Source organism: Schistocerca gregaria, chromosome 8 (genome assembly GCF_023897955.1).
Source record: "Schistocerca gregaria isolate iqSchGreg1 chromosome 8, iqSchGreg1.2, whole genome shotgun sequence".
Classification (NCBI taxonomy): Eukaryota; Metazoa; Arthropoda; class Insecta; order Orthoptera; family Acrididae; genus Schistocerca; species Schistocerca gregaria.
In genome coordinates, this window is record NC_064927.1 from 260,853,347 (window position 1) to 260,874,346 (window position 21,000).

The window sequence follows — 21,000 nt, forward strand, 5'->3', positions numbered from 1 at the left end:
ACTAACCTATGGGTTTTGATGAGTGAGCTTGCGAGTATCAATATATGTGACGTAAATTCTCGTATCTTTTAATTTCATTGAATTAGAAGCTTAAACTTGCTACAGTGTCAAGAGACCTTAGACTTTAGTATGTGAGATAAATTTCAACTTGATATCTCCACCCATTCCTGAGAAAAAGGGTTTTTAACAGTCGGACAGTTAGACGGACAACGAAGTGGACGTGTAAGTGTTCCAGTTTTACTGCCTGTGGTACAGAACCCTAAAAAGGCACTAAACCCAATTACAGTAAAAGTGTAACAAATTACCACCATACTTAAATTGGGGGGAATGATGATAAGATGATACGATGCGTGCCATCACCTGAACCATGGTAGCTACTATTACACCAAATGTTCGTGTTCAGTATTGCTACAAGTCCTGGTGAGATGCAGAAGGAGCGAGAAAAGCGTGAGCTGCTGAGTGATCACTGTGAAGGATATGGAGATGGTGCGTACACATGTGGAACAGCGTTATCAGCACCTGACAGAGTTTGAAACGGACCTAATTGTAGGCCTCCATTTGGCTGGTCGAATCATGCAATATCCAGATTTGAGCGGCATTAGGATATAACATTGGTCAGACGTTGTCCGGCATTGGAAAATGAGGGAAGGTTTACCTGTCGTCGAGGTTATTGTCCAACCCTTTAGAGCACCATAAGGTAGGATCGCCATATTGAGCACCAATCGCATCGTAACCCCTTCACTTATGCCCCTGCAATGTGAGAACAAATAATGGCCTCCCGGCAACATTCTCTATCATCCTGCGCCACTGGTCGGAGACTAGGCGACCAGTGTCATGCCTGGGGAGCCCGGACTGGCGGTGAATGGCGTCGCATTGTGTTCAGCGATGAATCGCTGTTCTGCCCTGGACGTTCATAGTCGAGGAGTATGGTGGCGACCTGGCTACAAGTTTCATTCTTCTAATGTTTTTGAGGGACAGGGCAGTGTTACTACTGGCATTATGGTGTGGGGAGCCGCCGCATGTAACTTCAGGTTATAGCTGAGGGAGGTACGGGGATTTCTGACGGCACAACGGTATGTCAAGGACATCTTATGTGCTCATGTGTTGTCTCCCACGCAAAATCTCTTGACATGTCTGCGTGATGCTGAAATACTCTCATGTCCAGCGAGTGGATTACTCCTACTATCTTTCTTGAATATTGGTGTGACCTGTGTAACTTTCCAGTCTTTCGGTGCGGATCTATCATCGAGCTAGCGGTTGTGTATGATTAAGTATTGAGCTATTTTGTCAGCACACTTTGAAAGGAATCTAATTGGTATACAGTGTGGCCCAGAAATTTTCCTTTTACTCGTATTAAGTGATTTAAGTTGCTTTATTACCCCGAGGATATCTACTTCTACCTTGGCAGCTGTTTTTGTTTCGAATTCTGGAGTATTTTCGTCGTCTTCTTTGGTGAAGGAATTTCGGAAGACTGTGTCTAGTAAACTCTCCTCCGGCAGCACTGTCCTCGGTAGTATTTCCGTTGCTATCGCTCAGAGAATGGATTGGTTGTGTCTAGCCGCTAGGGTAAATTACATACGACCAGAATCTGGATTTTCTGCCAGGTTTCGAGACAATACTTTATTTGATTCGGGCCGCATGCCGCCAGGCTGCAGTTTTACGACGTATGCTGTACACAATTTGGTCAAAGGTGTCTGGACACAAATGGTTCAAATGGCTCTAAGCACTATGCGACTTAGCAAAAAAAAATGGTTCAAATGGCTCTGAGCACTATGGGACTCAACTGCTGTGGTCATTAGTCCCCTAGAACTTAGAACTACTTAAACCTAACTAACCTAAGGACATCACACACATCCATGCCCGAGGCAGGATTCAAACCTGCGACCGTAGCAGTCGCACGGTTCCGGACTGCGCGCCTAGAACCGCGAGACCACCGCGGCCGGCTGGGACTTAGCATCTGAGGTCATCAGTCCCATAGACTTAGAAATACTTAAACCTAACTAACCTGAGGATATCACACGAACCCATGCCCGAGGTAGGATTCGAACCTGCGACTGTTGCAGCAGCGCGGTTCCGGACTAAAGCGCCTAGAACCGCTCGGTTACAGCGGCCGGCTGTCTGGACACACCTTAGTCGACATTGATATGGGGTACATCAACCTTTCGCATTTATGACAGTTTGAAGTTTGCTGGGGGGGGGGGGGGGGGGATGTCTGAAAGTCTGTGGTGGAAGAGCAGCCAATACTTCCTCAAGAGCTGAAACCCCGTTTACACTGAGGTCGAGATATAGTCGACGTTGTATCTCATCTCAGAGGTGATCCATTGGATTCAGGTCGGGTCTCTGGGCAGGTCAGTCCGTTTCAGGAATATTATTGTCCACGGATGCTGCTTTATGCGAGCGTACATAGCCATACCGATACAGTAATTTCACCGACTTTTAATTCTTCTGTACGCACTACCCACTGCTTTCCGCATTTAGCGTTTTCTGAAGCGCAGTAACGTAACCGCGCCCTACCCATGATAAACATTCCTGTACGGGGACTCCACAACTTCCATACTCACTGTTTGTGCTACACATGATGGCAGGTAACGCTCTCCAGTCATTCAACATATACAAGCCCCTCCATTGAAGTGCTACAGGGCGTACCATGATTAGTAACTTCAAAACACTCCTTTCCAGTGATCGCCTGTTCATTGGTAATGTCCTTTACCCAACCTCAAGCGTCACTTAGCGTTGACTATGTGGCTTATGGGGAGCTGCTCAACCACTATACCCCCTTTTTTTTAAACTCTGTTTCTGGATAGACAGTTCCGGTTGCTATCTGCAACCGTCTTCAGATCGTTCAAAACATGGAAAGGCGATGTACAAGCACAAAGCATCGGTAGCTGTAGTCATGCAACAACATCCATTCTTAAAGTAGGATTTATATCAACAATCTGCGAGAACGATAGAAAAGACGAGTGCTAGAACTACAGAGGAATAAGTATAATTGATGTATTTAGCAGACTTTATGGAAGGATTATAAAACATTTTTTGGAAATAGAATTTAAGCTAATGGAGGCCGGAGAACAGACTGGCTTCGGAGCAGGGAGATCAACAATAGATCATATATTTTGCTTGCAACAAGTGATTGAAAAGAAAAATGTTAGGAATCAACCCTTTCATTTAGTATTCGTAGACATAGAACAATCGTATGATAACATACCCATATGTAACTTGCAGAATGGTTTAAAAGCGTTTAATATAATTTCAACATTATTAAAGCAGTTCGGAACCTTTACGAAAACTCTATAGCAAGAATAAGAGTAGAAAATTATCTCTCATCTAGATTCAAAGCTTCAAAAGGATGGAGTCTGTCACCAACATTTTACAATATATATATACACAAAAAGCATTGGAAGAGTTGAAAATAAAATGTAAAAACATGGGGATACCAGTGAATGATATTACGATAACTTCATTACAATTTGCTGATGACCAACCTATTTTGGCACAAGACAAAGAAGACATAGACTACATTACAAGGATGTTAATAGAGGAGTATAGGAAATGGGGACTTCATATCAACAGGAATAAATCAAAATATATGTTAATAGGAGACACAAATCAAGACCTGACACTACAAGAAGGAATGAGAACTATAAAACACACTGAAGAATACAGATATCTTGGAGTCAATATCACACAAGATGGGAAACAAGACAAGGAAATTAATTCAAGAATAAATGTTGGGAGGTTTATTGTTAAAACAGTAACTGGTATTTTATGGGAGCAACAGATTAGAAAGGAAACAAAAAGAAAAATCTTCAACACAATTATTTTCACATATCGATCAGAAGTATGGACATTTAAATCGCAAATACTAAAGGTCGATGGTAACGGAGGTGGGCTTCTGGAGATGGTCCGCAAGGCTATCTAGACGAGAAAGAATCGGAAATTAAGTCGCCAGGAAGAAATTGGACGTTACAAATTCAACTGCAGGTTTTGTAGAAGATGAAAAATTGGTATCGTATATACAAGCAAAAAGGATGTCAAAGGTAATATTACCACAGAAAATTATGGAATGGGAACCACCAGGAAGAAAGAAACGGGGGAGACCGCTGATCACGTGGATTCAAGGAATTCAGATCTCTACCAGAAGAAGAAATAGTGAAAAAAAATTATGAACAGATAGACAAAAATGGGGGATTATAGTCAAATTTTTGATGAGTAATTTTGGAGTACCGAAAAATGTAAAATGTTACATTGTGAAAACCGATAATAACAATAATTGTCTGCGCACGCGCATTACACTCAGCAGGAAGACTTGAGACACTATTATGACACACCGCGAGGATACGGTCCTTGAACCTGCGAGGGCAGGTGAAGCAGTGAATAATACCGAAGTTGTTGTCAAAACCTATAAGATAATAGGTGTAAAATCATGCGATGGTGATCGTATACAGTAGTCAAACGTACAACATGTGAGAAATGCTTGTTTTGTGAGCGACCACTACGTGACACACTTGTTTTGTTGTCCACACTTCAATGGCTGATGATGGAATTGCACGAAGCACGCGCTCAAGGACAGAAATATTAGATGAGCGGCGGAAACCTCCAGCTCAGAGTTTTTGCGTTGTTTCGTTTGAACAAGGCCGTAGCTACACGTGAATACAAGGGCCGCTATGTAGTCTCCAGTGTCACGAATCCGAGCGGTAAATGAGTTGCAGGGGAACTGCATGTCGCGCACGTGGAGACAACACGCCATATATACTTGGTGGAGTCACAGAATGCCACGTAATCTGGGAAAAGACACATGGCGTCATCTGTCACTGGTTAATCTCTTGATGCCTTTCCATTCTTAAAAATGTAGTCAGAAGTGAGCAGCTGCCGACGTGTGTGTCAGTGATCTCTGGACTGCAGTACTATAACGTGAAGAGTCATCGTAGAAGATACTTGTCATTGTACGGAGTATCCATATGAAACCTCCCTGATTTTCATATGCAAATAACGAACAAATTACGAGATGTAGATAGTTGTGGTGAGTGGTGCCATTTAAAGTAAATGAAACATAGTTGTACACTTCTACACGGACTCCTTTCGTAAACTGTAAAATGTCTTGGCTATAGTCCATCTTAAACCATCTGCGCGCAAACATGTCTTCGGTATGGAAGCTATTGCATTCACAACTATTCTGCAGAAATTGCCAGTGTCGTTTATAGGCGAGGCGTACACAGTGTTCTTCATATAACCCCCACAGGAAGAGATCCAGAGAGGTTATATCCGGAGATGGCGGTAGTCGCTTGTTTCGTCCGTCACGTCCTATCGATAGTCGTGAAAATATTCGACCCAGAAAGTCACGAACGTGCAAACTCAAGTGTGGTGCACCATTCTACTGGCATATCACATCTTGCTGAAGGGGAAGAAGCAGAGTGAATGCAAATCGCTCAAGCGTGTGCACATAAAAAGTTCTTATTACTATTTGCTCGATGAAGAAAAGTGATCCTCCTGTGTTGTCTTTCAACAGCGCACACCACACATTCAACTTTGCGCTGTCTCTGACAAGTTTTCGAAAGCTGCCGATTAACGTTCTCACGTGCGTGAAAGGTTGCTTCGTCTGCGGAAACCAACAGCGTAGACGCGTTGTTTTGTTTTCTTCCGAACTACGTCGTGGATTTACGTGTATAATGAGGCAGCTAAGTTGCCTCCATGGTAAGGAAAGAGAGCGGAAAACAAGTTGCAGGGGAATTGCATATCGCACTTGGATAACCGGTCCAACACATCAACAACACGTACGTGGCAGAGCTGCAATTCGTTTCTCTTCAATGCTTGCACAATTTCAGCTTTGTAATTGTGCGAACGAAGTCGTTCTTACAAAGCCGTGCGGGATTAGCCGAGTGGTCTAAGGCGCTGCAGTCATGGACTGTGCGGCTGTCCCGGCGGAGGTTCGAGTCGTCCCTCGGGCATGGGTGTGTGTATTTGTCATTAGGATAATTTAGGCTAAGTAGTGTGTAAGCTTAGGGACTGATGACCTTAGCAGTTAAGTCCCACGCACATTTGAACATATACGTCGTTCTTACAACAGGTTGTGAACTGTAGGGTGAGATATGTTAAGATCTCGTGGTGCTTGGCAACTGACTTTGATGGGCTTCTGTGGAAAGTTTCATCGCATGTCCGTTTTCTGCCACTACCTGATTGTCTGCTTACGTATATTCCCAGTGGCTAGGAACTTATCACAAAATGTCTTACGATCTGGCAGCTCCCTATTAAATGCCAAATGTGGCAGAACTTTATCGAGCCGAAGCTGTTCATGCACGGGATAATACGGTTTGTTACAGGCACGCTATAGAACAAATGGGCTGTAAATCAGTACATCGTGGTTTAATTTGATTCTGAATATATTGGTGTCGCTTGTAAATCCTCGATCTTCAGTATAGTTTCTTAAGACTCCCCCTCACTATATTTACTGCTACTACTTTGGTTTAGTTTCACGTTTGGACGGTGAATCCTTTCCACGGGAGTACTTTTGTACGCGTCGGCGAGCACTGGTGGCGCCACAGAAATCGAGACATGTCGTAAGAGAACTCCACAAAATACACTACTGGCCATTAAAATTGCTACACCACGAAGATGACGTGCTACAAACGCGAAATTTAACCGAGAAAAGGAAGATGCTGTGATATGCAAATGATTAGCTTTTCAGAGCATTCACACAAGGTTGGCGCCGGTGGCGACACTTACAACGTGCTGACATGAGGAAAGTTTCCAACCGAATTCTCATACACAAACAGCAGTTGACCGGCGTTGCCTGGTGAAACGTTGTTGTAATGCCTCGTGTAAGGAGGAGAAATGCGTACCATCACGTTTCCGACTTTGATAAAGGTCGGATTGTAGCCTATCGCGATTGCGGTTTATCGTATCGCGACATTGCTTCTCGCGTTGGTCGAGATCCAATGACTGTTAGCAGAATATGGAATCGGTGGGTTCAGGAGGGTAATACGGAACGCCGTGCTGGATCCCAACGGCCTCGTATGACTAGCAGTCGAGATGACAGGCATCTTATCCGCATGGTTGTGACGGATCGTGCAACCACGTCTCGATCCCTGAGTCAACAGATGGGGACGTTTGCAAGGCAACAACCAACCATCTGCACGAACAGTTCGACGACGTTTGCAGCAGCATGGACTATCAGCTCTTGCACAGTGGACGCTACATTTGTGTTACGACCTGTGGTTCTACCCTTCATTCGATCCCTGCGAAACCCTACATTTCAGCAAGATAATGCACGACCGCATGCTGCAGGTCCTGTACGGGCCTTTCTGGATACAGAAAATGTTCGGCTGCGTCCCTGGCCAGCACAATTTCCAGATCTCTCAACAATTGAAAACGTCTGGTCAATGGTGGCCGAGCAAATGGCTCGTCGCAATACGCCAGTCACTACTCTTGATGAACTGTGGTATCGTGTTGAAACTGTATGGGCAGCTGTTTCTGAACACGCCATCCACGCACTGTTTGACTCAATGCCCAGGCGTATCAAGGCCGTTATTACGGCCAGAGGTGGTTGTTCTGGGTACTGATTTCTCAGGATCTATGCACCCAAATTGCTTGAAAATATAATCACATGTCAGTTCTAGTATAATATATTTCTCCAATGAATACCCGTTTATCATTTGCACTTCTTCTTGGTGTAGCAATTTCATTGGCCAGTAGTGTATATATTTCAGTCGGTTAACGTTTTTGGAGTTAAACACCAAGCTTGCATGCTGACGTTCCATGCGTGTGAAGTAGTGCTGACTTGATTCGCCCGCCGAAGCGTTTATCTCGTCAACTAACCGGCTCTGAGGTAAAGAATTAGAAGAAGTTTAGTGACCGTCACCAACCACCTCGCGGTTTTGATTATTTAAAGCGCCAGTTGGACAGAATTTGGCACAAAATCCCTCAGAAGGACATCCTACAGATTTGTCAATCAGTGCCAAGCGGAATAACTGCTTGCATAAGTGCCAGAGGTGGAAAATGGTACAAATGGCTCTGAGCACTATGGGAGTTAACATCTGTGGTCATCAGTCCCCTAGAACCTAGAACTACTAAAACCTAAGTAACGTAAGGACATGACACACATCCATGCTCGAGGCAGGATTCGAACCTGCGACCGTAGCAATCCCGAGGTTCCGGACTGAAGCGCATAGAAATGCTCGGTCACAACGGCCGGCGCCAGAGGTGGAGCAACGCGTTATTGACTTGCGCAGTTTGTGAAGCTCTTTCTGTTGAAAAATCATCAAAATTTTTCTGAATCTGTAATCGTTTGTTTGTACATATATATAACATTTACCGACTTCCGTTCCGATGGTATTATTCCTTTTGTGGTAAGTATTTTTTCTTAGGGTGTAAGTGACTGACCTCGCTGTACATAATTATATCGTCTGAAACTTGCCTTGGGGAATTAAAAACGTTTACTGCCGTGAATTTTAAATTTCCGGTGAGCAGCTACGATCGCCGTATTTTTTATTTCCGACGATTTTTCTACAGTAAGAACGAAGTAGTATACACTCGTTCCTCTGATGTCTTCTGTCTAATCGCATACCTGCTCGATTTTCCGTAGGCGCTGTGTTTTCTTCAAAATAGTTTTTAAATACGGAGACGTGAATGCTTGGCAGTCGTTTATACCATCGATCAAGATCATTTACCAGTAAAATTCTACAATTGTTTACGATCGATATTTTAAGGTCAAGAAATGTGAAACAAAAGCCGCTAACGAAGCAAAAGCGTGTAACTTGGTGTTAACATGAAAAACTAAGAAATCAAGCAGTGGGAGGGATGTTGCAGCTCTATCCACCATGAAACCCAACGCCCACTCTTCCACATGACCTTTGTAATCGTTCTGTACAAAACGATACTAGGCCCGGAACTCCATCTGGTAGCCGGAAAACCTTACTTGCGGGAGAGTTTTAGGCATTCGGTGGTCGACTTATAGAAGTGTAGGACGTCGAAGAACCGTCACATCCGGAACCTAGGCATCTGGGTGCAGCACCACAACGCCACGACCTGGCCACACCTGCTGGCGGTATTCCTTATAACACAGCAACGTAACGCTTCTCTTGAGTTTCACGTCGGCACCAGGTATGGCGGAAGAGAAAATTTGTAGTTGCAGGTTTTAGGACAGTATTTTGTCTTGTGATTAATTTTTAGGCTTTTGTGTAAATCTTCGTTCGAATTTCGCTTGGCTCTTGGGCACCTGTGTACAAGGAGAAAGGCATTTAAGCTGACACGTATTTACATTAAATGAAACCGACGAAAGTGATCAACCGACTGCTTCTCTGGTTAACTCAGGCTTGTTTGTCTTCCAGACGTCTCCCAACAGCTTTACGCACAGCCTCTAATTATGGTGGTAACCTCGTTTGCACTTTGCTCAGGTGTCAGTTTTGTTTATTATCACCTTCGTGGTGAGTTAATAATTGTCGAGTAGTGGAAGACATAGAATGTCTGTAGGTTGGGGCAAGGCGTATTTAGCAAAGGTGTTGCATTAAATGACGAAAATAGTACTTCTAAACCAGAGAAAACAGCGATAAATGGACCTAGAAAGCGTGAATGTATTACATATTATTAACTCAACTTCACAGTGAAGAACTGAATATCATCACCAAAACTTCAGCATTCTAATTAACACTATCGCTAAAAAACGTCTTGACAAATACTCACATAGGTAAAGTCATTTTTGGAAGTGTAATTGAGACATAGCATAATTGTCGCAACTGAACAGCGAAACAATGTAAACGTACTCACAGCAGGCATTGTTATAATGTTTTGTTTTTATAGTTTTTGTTATATCTGGAGTTACACTTAGTTATTATGAGTTTTTGTTTTTTGTGCCGTCAACTGCGCAATCAGGAACAACTTCTACTCAACCAGTCTTTGGCAACACACTTCTTGACAGTTTAAGTTTGCCAAAACTGTTTATAAGCACATAGTAATTAGCACCTGACAATGCTCTCGTAAGTGTAAAGAGATTAACAATTTTTTTAAAAAATTCTGTAGTACGTTCACGCTTCGTGTTTTCATTAATGATTACGAAATTATTTCGTCAGTTAGTAGTGAAGAATTCATTAAATGAAATGATCTATCCTAGCTTTTTTATTAATTTTTTATTTATGACTCGGTATGTCCTATTCGGCGGCGTATACTCTGAATGTTGTGGTGGTGTGGGCATCAATATGAGGTTTCCTCTTCTGAAACTGCTCAATTGGAGTGTGATCAGGTTTTAAAGTAACTAACGCGAAAAGTGTTATTCAACTAAATTATTCTGATAAGTTATGATATAATGTTACTGTTAAGTAGGACGTGTAAAAAGTTCTTCCAAAAGTGGAGTTTCAGCATTGGTCACTTTCTGAGACAAATGAATTTTTTCTGTTAAAACCTTGCGAGCTTTTATTGCCACGAGTGGCAGAATTAATGGAGTGACGTTACTTGTCAGGGGTGAGTTGTAAGCAAAGAAACGAAAGATAGTTCGTCATCTGTTAAAATCTTGAAAGAATTTGTGGAAGATTTCGAGTCTTGACAGTCAATGTCGACATACCACCTGTGACGTTTTAATTTTGTTTGGGACAGATTAGATTAGATACACTGTTTGATTCACATACCCAAATGATCCTCGCAGATGTTGAACACCTCGTGAACACAAAATACAGAATTCTTTCTTACACAGGAATTGATACGCTTAATTATGTTTTTACCGAAATTGCCTCAATCGCACTAAATGCAGTGGAAAAGTCGGGTAGGTTTCGTCTGCGAAACAAACATAATACAAACTGTAAAATAATACAATAGCTAGTGTTAAATATTAAACTGAAAAGTACATGAATATGAAAATTATGCACACTTCCGGCTTCTTACAAAGCAGTGTCATAGCTTGGTGTACACTTCCCCGTCATCTACACTACTGGAAATTGAAATAAGAACACCATGAATTCATTGTCCCAGGAAGGGGAAACTTTATTGACACATTCCTGGGGTCAGATACATCACATGATCACACTGACAGAACCACAGGCACATAGACACAAGCAACAGAGCATGCACAGTGTCGGCACTAGTACAGTGTATATCCACCTTTCGCAGCAATGCAGGCTGCTATTCTCCCATGGAGACGATCGTAGAGATGCTCGATGTAGTCCAGTGGAACGGCTTGCCATGCCATTTCCACCTGGCGCCTCAGTTGGACCAGCGTTCGTGATGGACGTGCAGACCACGTGAGACGACGCTTCATCCAGTCCCAAACATGCTCAATGGGGGACAGATCCGGAGATCTTGCTGGCCAGGGTAGTTGACTTACACCTTCTAGAGCACGTTGGGTGGCACGGGATACATGCGGACGTGCATTGTCCTGTTGGAACAGCAAGTTCCCTTGCCGGTCTAGGAATGGTAGAACGATGGGTTCGATGACGGTTTGGATGTACCGTGCACTATTCAGTGTCCCCTCGACGATCACCAGAGGTGTACGGCCAGTGTAGGAGATCGCTCCCCACAACATGATGCCGGGTGTTGGCCCTGTGTGCCTCGGTCGTATGCAGTCCTGATTGTGGCGCTCACCTGCACGGCGCCAAACACGCATACGACCATCATTGGCACCAAGGCAGAAGCGACTCTCATCGCTGAAGACGACACGTTTCCATTCGTCCCTCCATTCACGCCTGTCGCGACACCACTGGAGGCGGGCTGCACGATGTTGGGGCGTCAGCGGTAGACGGCCTAACGGTGTGCGGGACCGTAGCCCAGCTTCATGGAGACGGTTGCGAAGGGTCCTGACCGATACCCCAGGAGCAACAATGTCCCTAATTTGCTGGGAAGTGGCGGTGCGGTCCCATACGGCACTGCGTAGGATCCTACAGTCTTGGCGTGCATCCGTGCGTCGCTGCGGTCCGGTCCCAGGTCGACGGGCACGTGCACCTTCCGCCGACCACTGGCGACAACATCGATGTACTGTGGAGACCTCACGCCCCACGTGTTGAGCAATTTGGCGGTACGTCCACCCGGCCTCCCGCATGCACACTATACGGCCTCGCTCAAAGTCCGTCAATTGCACATACGGTTCACGTCCACGCTGTCGCGGCATGCTACCAGTGTTAAAGACTGCGATGGAGCTCCGTATGCCACGGCAAACTGGCTGACACTGACGGCGGCGGTGCACAAATGCCGCGCAGCTATCGCCATTCGACAGCCAACACCGCGGTTCCTGGTGTGTCCGCTGTGCCGTGCGTGTGATCATTTCTTGTACAGCCCTCTCGCAATGTCCGGAGCAAGTATGGTGGGTCTGACACACCGGTGTCAATGTGTTCTTTTTTCCATTTCCAGGAGTGTATTATAAACTGTCATTCATACGTCATGGCTCACGCGCATAGGAATCGGTCTAATTCTGTCAATAGAAGGTCAAGAAGCAAACTCGGCTTATGTCAAAAGTAGAAATCCGTCAATAACGACTGTTATGGTGAACTTTGATAAAAAAAAGTGTCACACAAACATGCTTTTCCGTAATTACGGTTGTTGTTGTTGTTGTGGTCTTCAGTCCTGAAACTGGTTTGATGCAGCTCTCCATGCAACTCTATCCTGTGCAAGCTTCTTCATCTCCCAGTACCTACTGCAACCTACATCCTTCTGAATCTGCTTAGTGTACTCATCTCTTGGTCTCCCTCTATGATTTTTACCCTCCAAGCTGCCCTCCAATACTAAATTGGTGATCCCTTGATGCCTCAGAACATGTCCTACCATCCGATCCCTTCTTCTGGTCAAGTTGTGCCACAAACTTCTCTTCTCACCAATCCGATTCAATACTTCCTCATTAGTTATGTGATCTACCCATCTAATCTTCAGCATTCTTCTGTAGGACCACATTTCAAAAGCTTCCATTCTCTTCTTGTCCAAATTATTTATCGTCCATGATTCACTTCCATACATGGCTACACTCCATACAAATACTTTCAGAAATGACTTCCTGACACTTAAATCTATACTCGATGTTAACAAACTTCTCTTCTTCAGAAACGCATTTCTTGCCATTGCCAGTCTACATTTTATATCGTCTCTACTTCGACCATCATCAGTTATTTTGCTCCCCAAATAGCAAAACTCCTTTACTACTTTAAGATTCTCATTTCCTAATCTAATTCCCTCAGCATCACCCGACTTAATTCGACTACATTCCATTATCCTCGTTTTGCTTTTGTTGATGGTCATCTTATATCCTCCTTTCAAGACACTATCCATTCCGTTCAACTGCTCTTCCAAGTCCTTTGCTGTCTCTGACAGAATTACGATGTCTTCGACGAACCTCAAAGTTTTTATTTCTTCTCCATGGACTTTAATACTTACTCCGAATTTTTCTTTTGTTTCCTTCACTGCTTGCTCAATATACAGATTGAATAACATCGGGGATAGACTACAGCCCTGTCTCACTCCCTTCCCCACCACTGCTTCCCTTTCATGTCCCTCGACTCTTATAACTGCCATATGGTTTCTGTACAAATTGTAAATAGCCTTTCGCTCCCTGTATTTTACCTCTGCCACCTGCAGAATTTTAAAGAGAGTATTCCAGTCAACATTGTCAAAAGCTTTCTCTAAGTCTACAAATGCTAGAAACGTAGGTTTGCCCTTCCTTAATCTAGCTTCTAAGATAAGTCGTAGGGTCAGTATTGCCTCACGTGTTCCAACATTTCTACGGAATCCAAACTGATCTTCCCCGAGGTCGGCTTCTACAAGTTTTCCATTCGTCTGTAAAGAACTCGCTTTAGTATTTTGCAGCTGTGACTTATTAAACTGATAGTTCGGTAATTTTCACATCTGTCAACACCTGGTTTCTTTGGGATTGGAATTATTATATTCTTCTTGAAATCTGGGGGTATTTCGCCTGTCTCATACATCTTGCTCACCAGATGGTAGAGTTTTGTCAGGGATGGCTCTCCCAAGGCCGTCAGTAGTTCCAATGGAATGTTGTCTACTCCAGGTGCCTTGTTTCGACTCAGGTCTTTCAGTGCTCTGTCAAACTCTTCACGCAGTATATCTCCAATTTCATCTTCATCTACATCCTCTTCCATTTCCATAATATTGTCCTCAAGTACATCGCCCTTGTATAAACCCTCTATATACTCCTTCCACCTTTCTGCTTTCCCTTCTTTGGTTAGAACTGAGTTTCTATCGGAGCTCTTAATATTCATAGAAGTGGTTCTCTTTTCTCCAAAGGTCTCTTTAATATTCCTGTAGGCAGTATCTATCTTACCCCTAGTGAGATAAGCCTCTACATCCTTACATTTGTCCTCTAGCCATCGCTGCTTAGCCATTTTGCACTTTCTGTCGATGTCATTTTTGAGACGTTTGTATTCCTTTTTGCCTGCTTCATTTACTTCATTTTTATATTTTCTCCTTTCATCAATTAAATTCAATATTTCTACTATTACCCAAGGATTAGCGTACGGATATAATTATTACAAAATTTAAAATAGAAAGCATTATCAAATACGTGAAAAAACAATAATTAAAAGGCAGAATGTATGCAGAAAATATTTAAAATTTTGGCAAAAATACATATTCAGAACATGTGGTAGGTACAAAACATCGTCAGAACTTAGAGTAAATGCTTTATCCGAAAATTATTTTGAGCAGTTAATTTAGGAGCATACACCAAGTGTAAAAACACACTTGATCCAATAGCAACAAATAATCCTGAGCAAATAGGGAGCATCATAAAGGATACAGAGGCTACTGGCCACAACAAGGACATTGTACTCAGGCTGACCACTGCAACATCAAATCCACCAAAAATAAACGCAAAACATATCTGTTTAAGACACTGAACTCCTCCCTAGCAATAAGTGTAGACCAGGTGTGGGTTACGATCAAGGAAAATGATACCTGCAGCAATTGAGAGATAAATACGGAATTTGACGAAAAACTGCAATTGATCTCCCAGGGTACACCAAACAGGTCAAAATACTGTTGCAGAAGCAAAGAAAAAAGCGTACCAAATTTAAAAGAACATAAAAGCTCCAAGATTGGCGATGTTGTACTCAACATCTACATCCATACTCCGCAAGCCACCTGACGGTGTGTGGCGAAGGGTACCCTGAGTACCGCTATCGGTTCTCCCTTCTATTACAGTCTCGTATTGTTCGTGGAAAGAAGGATTGTCGGTATGCTTCTGTGTGGGCTCTCATCTCTCTGATTTTATCCTCATGGTCGCTTCGCGAGATATACGTAGGAGGGAGCAATGTACTGCTTGACTCTTCGGTGAAGGTATGTTCTCGAAACTTTAACAAAAGCCCGTACCGAGCTACTGAGCGTCTCTCCAGCAGAGTCTTCCACTGGAGTTTATCTATCGTCTCCGTAACGCTTTCGCGATTACTAAATGATCCTGTAACGAAGTGCGTTGCTCTCCGTTGGATCTTCTCTATCTCTTCTATCAACCCTATCTGTTACGGATCCCACACTGCTGAGCAGTATTCAAGCAGTGCGCGAACAAGCGTACTGTAACCTACTTCCTTTGTTTTCGGATTGATTTTCCTTAGGATTCTTCCAATGAATCTTTATATGATCATTCCATCTTAAATCACTCCTAATGCGTACTCCTAGATAATTTATGGAATTAACTGTTTCCAGTTGCTGACGTGCTATTTTGTAGCTAAATTATAATGGATCTATCTTTCTATGCATTCGCAGCACATCACACTTGTCTACATTGAGAGTCAGTTGCCATTCCGTGCACCATGAGTCAATTTGTTGAAGATCCTCCTGCATTTCAGTACAATTATCCATTGTTACAACCTCTCGATACACCACAGCATCATCTGCAAAAAGCCTCAGTGAACTTCCGATGTCATCCACAAGTTCATTTATGTATATTGTGAATAGCAACGGTCCTATGACGCTCCCCTGCGGCACACCTGAAATCACTCTTACTTCGGAAGGCTTCTCTCCATTGAGAATGACATGCTGCGTTCTTTTATCTAGGAACTCTTCAATCCAATCACACATTTGGTCTGATAGTCCATATGCTCTTACTTTGTTCATTAAACGACTGTGGGGAACTGTATCGAACGTCTTGCGGAAGTCAAGGAACACGGCATCTACCTGTGAACCAGTGTCTATGGCCCTCTGAGTCTCGTGGACGAATAGCGCGAGCCAGGTTTCACACGACCGTCTTTTTTGAAACCCATGCTGATTCCTAAAGAGTACATTTCTAATCTCCAGAAAAGTCATTATATTCGAACATAATACGTGTTCCAAAATTCTACAACTTTTTGAAAACAGGGATGACCTGTGCCCTTTTCCAATCCTTTCGAACGCTAAGCTCTTCTAGAGACCTTCGGTACACTGCTGCAAGAAGGGGGCAAGTTCCTTGGCGTACTCTGTGTAAAATCGAAATGGTATCCTATCGGGTCCAGCGGCCTTTCCTCTTTTGAGCGATTTTAATTGTTTCTCTATCCATCTGTCGTCTATTTAGATGTCATCCATTTTGTCATCTGTGCGACAATCTTGAGAAGGAACTACAATGCAGTCTTCCTCTGTGAAACAGAGTGCTGGCTACAAGGTGAGATGCTTTTAATAGGCTTCACAACGGAACTCTGTCTCGAAATCTGATGGAAAACGCAATGAGATTCTCGTCATATGTAAAGTAGGCCAGCAACAAGTAGCAATCAGTACCTTCACTATCGATCCCGACGATATGGTTACTAAAGTGCAGCTATTAAACCCAGTTTACCGAAATAACTTCACCTAAGAAGACGAAGTGAATATTCCAGAATTCGAATCAAGAGCGGCTGTCAAAATAAGTAGCTAGTAGCGAAACAGATAAAACCGGTACTAACGGCAAGTCTTTTGCTCCAGAAGCTATGCCAATTAGCTCCTTGCGTAGTAAGCTGATACAATGGACTCTTACTTGTGAATCGCATATAGCCGCTCGCTCGACGACACATCCGTACCAGAAAACTGGAAATTGCACAAGTCGCATCAATACTCATGAAAGGAAGTACGAGTAATCCGATGAATTACAGACCCATACCACTCACCTAGATTCGCGGTAGGATTGTGGAATATCAACTGTGTTCGAACATCGTTAATTACCTTGAAGAAAGCTGTCTATTTACAACAGACAGGACGGATTCAGAAGATATCTTTTTTGTGAAACACAACAATTCTTTATTCGCACGGGGTAACGAGTGATATCGACAGGGGATGTGAAATTGATTCCATATTTCTAGATTACCAGATGCCTTTGGACACTGTTCTCACAAGATACTTCTAATCAAACTGCGTTTCTGTAGAGTATCCGTACAGTTGTGCCACTGGATTCGTCATTTCCTGTCGGAAAGGTCATAGTACGTAGTAATATACGGAAAGCCAGTAAAACAGAAGTGAAGCGCTCAACAAGAAAACGTGTTGTGTTCCTAATCTATAAAAACGATTTAGGAGGCAATGTGAGCTGCCTTCATAGATTTTTTGCAGATGATGATGTCATTTATCGTACGGTAAAATCATTAGGAGATCAAACAAATGAAAATGATTTGTGCAAAATATCTATATGGTGCGAAAAGTGGCAGTCTCTGAAATGGAAAAGTAAGGTCATCAACATGAGAACGGAAAAAAAATCATTAAATTTCGCTTACACGATAAATCACAAAAATTTAAAGGCTGTAAATTCAATGAAAAACCTAGCAATTACAATTACGAACAACTTAAATTGGAACGATCACGTAGGTAATGTTGTGGGGAAGGCAAAATATATGTTGTGTCTTATTGGCAGAAAACTTAGAAAATGGAACAGATCTGCTAGAGACTGCATATACTACGTATATCCTTCCACTCTAGATTTTCTTGTCCAATGTGGTGTCCCTACCAGATGGGATTGACGGTAGGAATCGAAAAAGCCCTATGAAGGAAGTTCGTTTTTTATTATCGCGAAATGAGGGAAAGAGTGTCACGGATATGATAAGCGACTTGGGTTGGCAGTCATTAAAAGAAAGGCGTTTTTCGATAGGGTCGGATCTTTTCACGACATTTTGATCACCTAGTTTCTCTCAGATTCTGAAAATATTTTATTGTCCTCAACCTACAAAGCGAGAAATGATCATCGTAATAAAATAAAGGAAATCGGAGATCGTACAGAAATATTTAAGTGTTCATTTTCTCTGAGCGCCGTTAGAGGGTAGAATGGTAGATAAGTAGTCTGAAGGTAGTTCGATGAACCCTTTGTCAGGCATTTATGTGTGAAGTGCAGAGTAATCATGAAGACGTAGATGTAAATGTAGATTTGTGGCTAATGTACGTGCAGTATGCTACCAATCGCTTTTGAAATTTGACGCCTTTCATTATGACAGTAATTAGTTTCCACTGGAGATGGAAATGTGGTAGAAACAATATTTTCCAGAATCTAGAGAATTTGTGAGGGAAATCATGGGAACTTATTTAACTAATCTGCACGCATGTGCAAAGAGTTTGAAGATGCTAGATATTCCATTTTGCCAAATCCCGATGTTAAACACGAAATGCATTAAACTACAGAATAAATTATTTAAAAACACAAGGGACGGGTTCGGGAGGGCAATGGAGGTGCAGGTGTTTCCACACGTTCAGAATACACAAGAAGTATCATGCAGATGGCCCTAGGCGGAGACCACCATCCTATCTCTTTTGCGTTATGCAGAGCACGTAATTTCCCACCATGTATACAGAGCAAAGTAACATAAAGAAACCAACTCTTCAAGGTCATTTGAATAAAAGTTTCGACTAAATTTCTTCTGTTAATGTAGAATTCGGTCTGAGTGCATCTTTTTGTTATTAAAGATGTCAACTTTTTCCTGCACGTCTTCACGTCTTTTTGGTTCAGTGTGCAATATTTCCATATTGTTTCCTTCGTGGAGTCTTTCTGCAGCTCTGTTCTGTTCTGAAAATAGGTGCTTTCTTCAATTTCTAAGGCACGTTGAGTTCGGCCAATGCAGAAACTGTCTTAAGTTTGTACAGCTAATTTTGCATTGACTTATTCCCCCCCCCCCCCCCCACACACACACACACAACTTTCACGTATGTACAAAAGTTACGTGGCAGATGAGGCTGAGTTGTACACACCATGGCTGTGACACGTGACCTCGTAATAAGGTGCGCGAGTGTATTGTTGTTGAGGTCTTCAGTCCAAACAGCCGTAAATAGAAATATTACAAAAGGTACGAAGATTTTTCTGTTTAGCAAATGTGACAAAAAGCAGATTACAGAGTACCTGACGGCTAAACACAAAAGTTTTGTCTCAAGTACAGATAGTGTTGAGGATCAGTGGACAAAGTTCAAAACCATCGTACAATATGCGTCAGATGAATATGTGCCAAGCAAGATCGTAAGAGATCGTGGTACAACAACCGAGTTAGAAAACTGCTGCGAAAGCAAAGGGAACTTCACAGCAAACATAAACATAGCCAAAGCCTTGCAGACAAACAAATATTACGCTAAGCTAAATGTAGTGTGAGGAGGGCTATGCGAGAGGCGTTCAATGAATTCGAAAGTAAAGTTCTATGTACTGACTTGGCAGAAAATCCTAAGAAATTTTGGTCTGATGTCAAAGCGGTAGGTGGATCAAAACAAAATGTCCAGACACTCTGTGACCAAAATTGTACTGAAACAGCGGATGATAGACTAAAGGCCGAAATACTAAATGTATTTTTCGAAAGCTGTTTCACAGAGGAAGACTGCACTGTGCTTCCTTCTCTAGATTGTCGGACAGATGAGAACATGGTAGATATCGAATAGACGACAGAGGGATAGAGAAACAATTAAAATTGCTCAAAAGAGGAAAGGCCGCTGGACCTGATGGGATACCAGTTCGATTTTACACAGAGTACGCCAAGGAACTTGCCCCCCTTCTTGCAGCGGTGTACCGTAGGTCTCTAGAAGAGCGTAGCGTTCCAAAGGATTGGAAAAGGGCGCAGGTCATCCCCGTTTTCAAGAAGGGACGTCGAACAGATGTGCGTAACTATAGACCTATATCTCTAACGTCGATCAGTTGTAGAATTTTGGAACACGTATTATGTTCGAGTATAATGACTTTTCTGGAAACTAGAAATTTACTCTTCAGGAATCAGCATGGGTTTCGAAAAAGACGGTCGTGTGAAACCTGGCTCGCGCTATTCATCCACGAGGCTCAGAGGGCCATAGACACTGGTACACAGGTAGATGCCGTGTTTCTTGACTTCCGCAAGGCATTCGATACAGTTCCCCACAGTCGTTTACTGAACAAAGTAAGAGCATATGGACTATCAGACCAAATGTGTGATTGGATTGAAGAGTTCCTAGATAAAAGAACGCAGCATGTCATTCTCAATGGAGAGAAGTCTTCCGAAGTAAGAGTGATTTCAGGTGTGCCGCAGGGGAGTGTCATAGGACCGTTGCTATTCACAATATACATAAATGAACTTGTGGATGACATCGGAAGTTCACTGAGGTTTTTTGCAGATGATGCTGGGGTGTATCGAGAGGTTGTAACAATGGAAAATTGTACGGAAATGCAGGAGGATCTGCTGCGAATTGACGCATGGTGCAGGGAATGGCAATTGAATCTCGATGTAGAAAAGTGTAATGTGCTGCGAATGCATAGAAAGATAGATCCCTTATCATTTAGCTACAAAATATCACGTCAGCAACTGGACGCAGTTAATTCCAAAAATTATCTGGGAGTACGCATTAGGCGTGATTTAAAATGGAATGATCATATAAAATTGATCGTCATTAAAGCAGATGCCAGACAGTGATTCATTGGAAGAATCCTAAGGAAAATCAATCCGAAAACAAAGGAAGTAGGTTACAGTACGCTTGTTCGCCCTCTGCTTGAATACTGCTCAGCAGTGTGGGATCCGTAGCAAACAGGGTTGCTAGAAGAGATAGAAAAGATCCAACGGAGAGCAACGCGCTTCGTTACATGGTCATTTAGTAATAGCGAAAGCGTTACGGAGACGCTCAGTAGCTCGGTACGGGCTTTTGTTAAAGTTTCGAGAACAT

The 21,000-nt window shown here is 42.9% G+C and overlaps 1 protein-coding gene across 1 annotated transcript in view; it reads right to left on the bottom strand.

Annotated features, from left to right (window-relative positions):
* The window catches only part of LOC126284978 (alpha-tocopherol transfer protein-like), a 295,767-nt gene that overhangs the window by 248,273 nt on the left and 26,494 nt on the right, over positions 1–21,000 (bottom strand). The window lies entirely within an intron of this gene.